This window comes from Anabrus simplex, chromosome 2 (genome assembly GCF_040414725.1).
Source record: "Anabrus simplex isolate iqAnaSimp1 chromosome 2, ASM4041472v1, whole genome shotgun sequence".
Classification (NCBI taxonomy): domain Eukaryota; kingdom Metazoa; phylum Arthropoda; class Insecta; order Orthoptera; family Tettigoniidae; genus Anabrus; species Anabrus simplex.
This window is the reverse complement of record NC_090266.1, coordinates 696069838-696078391: the sequence shown is the minus strand read 5'-3', so window position 1 is coordinate 696078391 and position 8554 is coordinate 696069838. Positions and strand designations below refer to the sequence as shown.

The 8554-nt window shown below is 39.0% G+C and overlaps 1 long non-coding RNA gene across 1 annotated transcript in view; it reads right to left on the bottom strand.

Annotated features, from left to right (window-relative positions):
- Positions 1-3065: 3065 nt before the first annotated feature.
- LOC136863038 (uncharacterized) overlaps positions 3066-8554 on the bottom strand; it is a 639732-nt gene continuing 634243 nt past the window's right edge. Inside the window, exon 3 of the long non-coding RNA XR_010859138.2 lies at positions 3066-3185. This is a non-coding gene — a long non-coding RNA (uncharacterized lncRNA). The remainder of the gene's footprint in view (positions 3186-8554) is intronic.

Genomic DNA, 8554 nt, shown 5'->3' with positions numbered 1-8554 from the left:
GTTGACGAGTTTGAAGGCCTCTGGTGGCGCTATCATCATTTTGAACGACACAAAACGGGGAGTGTTGCTACACGTCAGTACTAAGAACGTGTGTGTAGAGTTTCGTGACATTTGCTGCAACGATGCCGAAACGGATTGACCCTTACTAGGAGGGCTACATTACAGCTCTTTTGCGACGATAAAAATAGCTATTCTGCAATCTAAGGAATGTGCAAGAAGGGTGATTTCTTGATGTCAAAGAAGGGGATCAATACTGTACCGAATAAGAACGGCAAAGTCCGACTGGGCTTAACTCCACAGGGGAAAAACAGGCAAATAAACGACCAGCCACCCGCCATACACAAGAAATGATGAGGAAAATGAAGACCTTTGTCTCAGGTTGTAATCCTGACCCCCTCCCCCAAAGGACTATCGCATGTAAGTTAAAGAAGGACCTAAAATCAGGAAAGTGACATAAGCTCCGAGTTCTCAAGCTGTTGCCTCGTCACATTTCGGAGCGTTGTACTGACGCAAGAGGGCTATCTGGCAGGGACAGGTGAAACAATATCATGACATTAGACGAAGCACGTGTACCTTAGCGATGGTAACAATCTTCGCTCGATTTACTACCGCCCTAGAGACAAAAATATCAAACATCGTATAAAGAATGCCAGGGAATTGTTCCAACGGGTTTCATGATCATTGCTGGATACTGCTACAATGGCAAGTTAACCGTTCGGCACTCTAGTAATAATGTGAAGATGAACATATTATCAGCATACATACATACATTATTATATAGGAGTGCATAAATAAGTCATATGAACAATATTCCCCCAGTATGGTATGGAAAGGTCAATTTTCCTTTACAAGTAAGCACAGGAAAATGTACACAACAAATATTGTTCTGATGGACTGCCTATACGTGGCTAGGAAGTGTGGCCTGTCTTTAGGGTGATAATGGATAGTAACGGCATTTTCAGATACGTTGTTTTAGAACTAGGCCATTGATATATATCCGAATAATTTTCATTAATTTTCTTTCAGATTTGAAGGAATAATTCTTCGCTGTTCGGGCAAAAGGTTATATCTCCCAATGCTCTTCCCATCCATCATTTTCCTTCAGACTGGTCACGCCTCCCAGCCACATTTAGTCCATCACAACAATATTCGTTGTGTTCATTTTCCTATGCGTGCGTATAAAGGAAAATGAACCTTACCGTACCGCACCCTAGGAATGTATGTTTACGTGACTTACTTACGCACTCCCGGAGTATAATGTACTTAAGATTAATTTTCCTTTACCTCCTGGCATGCGAAATTGAGCACAGCGAAATTTGTTCTGACGAACTGCATATCCGTATGTGGCTGGGTGGGATGAACAGTCATAAAAAAGTAATGGATAGGAAGAGCATTCTGAGATATAACCTTTGCCCGAACAGCGACGAATTTAAGAACTCACAGCAAACGAAAAACAGAATTTGTAGTTGGTGATTATTAGTTTGTATATTTTCCAGTTATCATTCAACTTATGGCCAAGACAGTGATGTAGAAGTCAACTCTGAAGAGGCATGCTTTTATGGAACAGTGAAAGTACATGGTTTGTCTAAGACATCGCCTTAAGGGATGCATTGCTAGTGTTTCCCCACATTCTCTGCAGGCAAGATTGAAAGGAAAGAAAAACTTAAGGAGTTTCTAGGTGAGTTAATGTGTGTCATTAGCGAGAAGCCAAAGTGCCGGAATTTAGTCCCGCATGAGTTCCTTAACGTGCCAGTAAATCTACCGATACGAGGCTGCAGTATTTGAGCACCTTCAAATACGACCGGACTGAGCCAGGATCGAACCTGCCAAGTTAGGTTCAGAAAGCTAGCGCCTTAACTGTCTGAGTCACTTAGACCGGCTATAGATAAGTTATAGGCCTAATGCTCAAATAGTCCTTTGATTTATCTAATATTACGTTTTTATACATTAAAGGATTTAAATGGGTTACAAACACCACATTGTCACCTTTTTATCATGCACAGAACAGTACGTATTTATTGAAATGAAAACAACTTACTATAATTTATTTTTTCTTGCATATCGACGGCTTACTTCTAAAACCTCGTATCTCTCAATGCACTTCCTATCCATTTCCTTCCTTACGACTGGTCACGCCTCCCAGCCACATATGGATGTACAGTCCATCAGAACAATTTTCGTTGTGTTCATTTTCCTGTGGGAGAGTGAAAGGAAAATGAACCTTACATACATTAAACTGTGGGAGTGCTTAAATTCGCCATGAAAATAACATCCCTACAATACGGTGTGGTATTTTCCTTCACATACTAGCATAGGAAAATGGACACTACAAAAAAGGTTCTGATGGACTGCATATAAATATGTGGCTGGGAGGCGTGACCAGTCTTATGGAATATAATGGGTGGGAAGAACATTGTAACATACGAGGTTTTAGAAGTAATACGACGATATGATCCACTGTCCTCAAATTTCCCAAACGCCAGAAACACTGTTTGAAGGTAGATACTTATGTGGCATCGCCAGCATATTCATTTACTGCCGCACTTCCTGTGATTTGAACAGGAAAACGCCTTTATGTAAATGTTTGTTTCCAGATATAGGGTACGATAAGTGAAATTTATTTATTCTAAGCACAACTGTCTTCCTTAATCTCTAATATGCTATCAATTTTCAAGGAATTTTTTCTTGTACATTTGAGCAAGGAAATGGAAAAATGCATATCACAAATAAATGTATTGTAGGCAAAATAAACTTCCGAGTTCAACTGGGTCCATATTTATGAAGTGAACTAATCAGCAGCTCAGTGATTAGTATTTTCCTAGAGAAATCGTTAAGAATGAACGAAAGTGAGCATCTGAACTCTAAGTTGGTTAGTTGGGTAACATTCTGATCTTCAGTCCATTCCTATGACAGGAAATATAATGTACGTTTGGTCGTATTTGAGATTTGAGTGTAAATTCATTAAGCATTAAAGGCGCCTGATTTGTTTTCAAGTTATTGGAACATACATTTCAAATACTATTTTAAAGTTTACATTGGAATTCCACTCTGATGTAAATGATGGGAAGGGTTTGTTCGTTCTGCTCTGCACATTTCCCTCTGGTTACCTTTCAGCAGGTGACGTTAGCTGTCGTTCCAATGGGACCGCAGGCCAAGCAACACCATCATTCAAGATTTTCCAGGGCCTGAAAGGAAGAAAAATAGGAAATATCACAAATTAATCTCAATAACAATGTAGAACTGAAAAATGAAATGTCGTATGGCTTTTAGTGCCGGGATATCCCAGGACGGGTTCGGCTCGCCAAATGCAGGTCTTTCCATTTGACCCCCGTAGGCGACCTGCGCGTCGTGATGAGCATTCCTTTAATGGCGTGTGGCATCCGAAGAGGCCGAGTGCAGGTCTTTCGAGTCGACGCCGTATAGGCGACCTGCGTGTCTGTGAGAATGGGGCCCTACCTGTGATGAATTCTAATGCTGAAGACGGCACACACACCCAGCCCCGAGCCATTGGAATTTACCAATGAAGGTTAAAATCCCCGACCCGGCCGGGAATCGAACCCAGGACGCTCTGGACCAAAGGCCAGCACGCTAACCATTTAGCCATGGAGCCGGACGTGATGAGGATGAAATGATGATGAAGACAACACATACACCCAGCCCCCGCGCCATTGGAATTAACCAATTAAGTTTAAAATCTCGACCCGGGCGGGAATCGAACCCGGGATCCTCTGAACCGAAGGCCAGTACACTGACCGTTCAGCCAACGAGTCGGACAATGTAGAACTGATTAAACTACACTATAGCTTCATGAATACTCCGAATTTTTTCAGTTACATACACCTCACTGACCTCTGAGTACTATGATATGGGGGCAATTGTAATTATTAATACTGGAAATAATATTTAATCATGGTCCTCCAGGAGTATATCATAATTCTGTGTACGTAATGTTCCTAACTAGTAAACAAAGTGAAGTATAACATTCACGGCATCCATCTAACGAATTAAAGAGTTTAAATTTCGGCTGCCAAGAAGAGAATAGTTGTATTACTCCGTATGTCGTGGTAGTAAGCTGCAGTAGTCCCAGTAGGTGATATCAACAACAGTGCATTCGGCGCATTAACAATGAGACTCGATGTCGTCGATGAAGAAACAATACCTCGTATGTCAAAATGCTCTTCCTATCCATTATGTTCCTTAAGACTGGCCATGCCTCCCAGCGACATATGGAAGTGGAGTCCATCAGAACAATGTTCGTTGTGTTCATTTTCCTACGCAAACGAGTAACGGAAAATTAATCTTAAATATATTACACTGTAGGTGTGCGTAAATACATCATGCAAATATATCGTCGGCTTACTTCTAAAACCTCGTATGTTACAATGTTCTTCCTACCCATTATATTCCTTAAGACTGGTCACGCCTCCCAGCCATATATTTATATGCAATCCATCAGAACCTTTTTTGTAGTGTTCATTTTTCTATGCTAACATGTAAAGGAAAATGGACCTTACCACACCGTATTGTAGGGATGTTCTTTTCATGGCGAATTTAAGCACTCCTACAGTTTAATGTATGTAAGGTTCATTTTCCTTTCACTTTCCCACAGGAAAATGAACACAACGAAAATTGTTCTGATGGACTGTACATTCATATGTGGCTCGGAGGCGTGACCAGTCTTAAGGAAGAAAATGGATAGGAAGTGCATTGAGAGATACGAGGTTTTAGAAGTAAGCCGTTGATATATTCCTACAACACGGTACGGTGTATTTTCCTTGCCTTGCGGCATAGGATAATAAATACAACGAAAAAAGTTCCGATGGACTGCATGCCCATGTGTGGGTTGGAGGCGTGCCTAGTCTAAAGGAGAATGATGGATAGGAAGAGCAATTTGACATACGAGGTTTGCATTATTCAACGATGATATGTAGTCCATTAGAACAAACTTCGCTGCGTTCACTTTCCTATGCTAACGTATACAGAAAATGAATCTTAAATTAATTATACTATGGGAGTGCGTAAAAACGTCGTTCAAACATACATTCCTACCATGCAGTACAGTAAGGTTCATCTTCCTTTACACATTCGCAGGGTAAAATTAGCACAACAAAGATAGTTCTGATGAACTGCATATCGATGACTTACTTCTAAAACCTCGTATGTCCCAATGCTCTTCCTACCCATTATATTCCTTAAGAATGGTCATGCCTCCCAGCCACACATCTAGATGCAGCCCATCAGAATTATTTTCGTTGTGTTCATATTTCTATGCTGATGTGTAGAGATAATGGACCTTACCATACCGTATTGTAGGGATGTTGTGTATATGGCCAATTTACGGACTCCAACCGTATAATGCATTTAAGGTTCTTTACACATGAACATAGGAAAATTAACACAAGGCAAATCGTTCTGATGGGCTGCATATCCATATGTGGCTCCTTTAAAATTAAAGAAACACACTGTTTTGGGTCGGGGACACAAAATTCACGGGCGGAGGTGGAGTTAAAAATAAGTTGAATTATTTTCATGAAGATACTTATATCTCAAAAACTGAAGATGTTACACACATGAAAATTTGTATTTGGATTCTTCCTTCAAAGTAAAGGAACACGTAATCTTTTGTCTTTGGAAAATCCACTTAAGGGGGAGAATTAATTGAAAAACTCTTTGAATTCTTTGCAAGAGGATACTTATATCTCCAACTTAAATATGTTACAGACGTGAAAATCGGTATTTGGAAACTCTTTTAAAAATAAAGGAAACATGAATTATCTTGGGGAAATCAACTTTGGGCGTGGGCGGTGAAAACGGAGTTTAATTTCCTTTTATGAGGATAAATATCTCAAAACTGAAGTTGTTACAGCGGTAATAATTGGCATCTGGGACTTCCTTTATAAATAAAGAAACAAGTATTTTTCGTTTTCGGAAAATTCACTTAAGGGGGAGGGTGAAAGGAAGTGAAAAATTTAATTCTTTTTATGGAGAAATTTAGGTCTCAAAAACCTAAGGTTACACACGTGAAAATATGTATTTTTAATCTCCTTTAAAATAAAGAAACACGCATTTTTTCGAGGGGATAGGAATCAACTTAACGGGCTGGGATGAAAAAGGAGTTGAATTCTTTCTATGAGAATACTTATATCTCAAAAACTGAAGATGTTAGAGGCATGAACATTTGTATTTGGAATCTTCTTTCAATGTAAAGAAACACGTATTATTTTGTCTTCGGAAAATTCACATAAGGGGGGTGAATGAATTGAAAAATTAGTTGAATTCCTTGTATGAGGATACTTATATCTCAAAAACGAAAGACGTTAAAGACTTGAAAATAGGTATTCGGAATCTCCTTTAAAAACAAAGAAATACGCACTTTTTGGTAGGGAGAAATCAATTTAACGGGTAGGAAAGGGGGGGGGGGGTGAAATAGGAGTTGAATTACTTTTGTGAGGATACCTATAACCCAAAACCAGAAGTTGTTACAGACGTGAAAATTAGTGTTTGGAATCTCCTTTAAAAATAAAGAAACTCGCATTTGTTTATGTCGGAAAATCTAGGTAAGGGGTATGGGGTTGAAAATAAGTATATAAGGAGTTGAAACGTGTTAATGAGGATACTTTATCTTATTAACTGAAGCTGTTACAGGCGTGAAAGTTGGTATTTTGAATTTTCTTTCAAAATAAAGAAACACGTACATTTTTGTTTTGCGGAAGTCCACTTAAGGCCGGAGAGGGGGAAGAAAGATATCAAAAGGGGAAGTTGAATTATTCTTATGAGTATATATTTATCTCAAAAACTGAACGGATTACACACGTACAGACATGAAAACTGGAATTTGGAATTTCCTTTAAAAAGAATGAAACGAATTTTTTGTTTTCGGGAAATCCACTAAAGAGGTGAAATAATTGGAAGCGGATGATTTTTTTTAAATGAGTACCGGTATATGTACGTTACATGTCAAAAAATTAACATCTTAGACAAAAGAAACTTGGTATATGGAAAGTCCTTTAAAATTACAGGAACATGTACCTTTCTGTTTTCGGAGAACGCACTTAACGGGGGATGAAAAGAGGAGAAAAATAGTTGAATTATATTTTATGAGTACACCTAGGCTATATCTTAAAAACTGAAGAATTCGCAGCCGTGAAAATTGGTAATTAGAATCTCATTTAAAAATAAATAAACACGTATTTTTGTTTTCGGAAAATAGGCCTACACTTAGATGGGGTTTTGGGTGGGGAAAGGACTGATAAAAGGGTTGATTTCCTTTATGGGGATACTTATATATATCTCAAAAACTGAAGGTGTTACAGGTGTGGGAATAGGTATTTGGAATCTCCTTTAAAAATAATAAAACCCGTATTTATTTTTTCGACTTAAGAGAAGACTATTTCTCACATGTACAGTTCTATGTCGCAGGGTCGTCAGAGCCCCGAAAGGTAATACCTCAAACATGGTTTGTAAAGAATTTCTGGGGTAAATGAAACTCAATTTTTGGGTGGGTCCGGCTCCATGGCTAAATGGTTAGCGTGCTGGCCTTTGGTCACAGGGGTCCCGGGTTCGATTCCCGGCAGGGTCGGTAATTTTAACCTTAATTGGTTAATTTCGCTGGCACGGGGTCTGGGTGTATGAGTCGTCTTCATCATCATGTAATCCTCATCACGACGCGCATGTCGCCTACGGGTGTCAAATCAAGAGACCTGCATCTGGTGAGCCGAACTTGTCCTCGGACACTCCCGGCGCTGAAAGCCATACCCCATTTCACTTCCATTTGGGTGAGCTTTTATACTTTAGGAATTTTCAGATAATGCCTTAGTACAATGCCGAGGAACGATTACTTTGATCAAATTATGATAGATAGACTAGCAATTACCCGCGGCTTCGCTCGCGTGGATTTCGTAATTTGATCAAAGTAATCGTTCCTCGGCATTGTACTAAAACATTACCTGAAAATTCCTAAGGTGTAAAAACTCACCCAGAACTGAGATTCATTTACCCCAGAAATTCTATGTAAACCATGTTTTTCGATTTACCTTTAGCGGCTAAGACGACCATGCGACATAGAACTGTGCATGTGAGGAACAGTCTTCCCTCAAGTCAGAAAAAGTTAATACATGTTTCTTTATTTTTAAAGGGTATTCCAAATACCTATTCCCACATCTGTAACATTTTCAGTTTTTGAGATATACATAATATCTCCATAAGGGAATTCGACCCATTGATCAGTCCTTCCCCCATCCCCACCCCCATTTAAGTGTATTATCCGAAAACAAAAATACATGTTTCTTTATTTTTAAAGGACTTTCCAAATACCAAGTTTCTTGTCTCTAACATGTTCAGTTGTTCACATATAATGTACATATACCGGTAATCATTTTAAAAATTCACCCGGTTTTCCATTTCCTTTCAGCGCTTTAAGTGGATTTTCCGGAAACAAAAAATACGTGTTTCATTATTTTTTAAAGGAGATTCCAAATACCAGTGTTTATGTCTGTACGTCTGTAACACCTTCAGTGTTTGCGATAAATACATACTCATAAAAATAACTCAACTT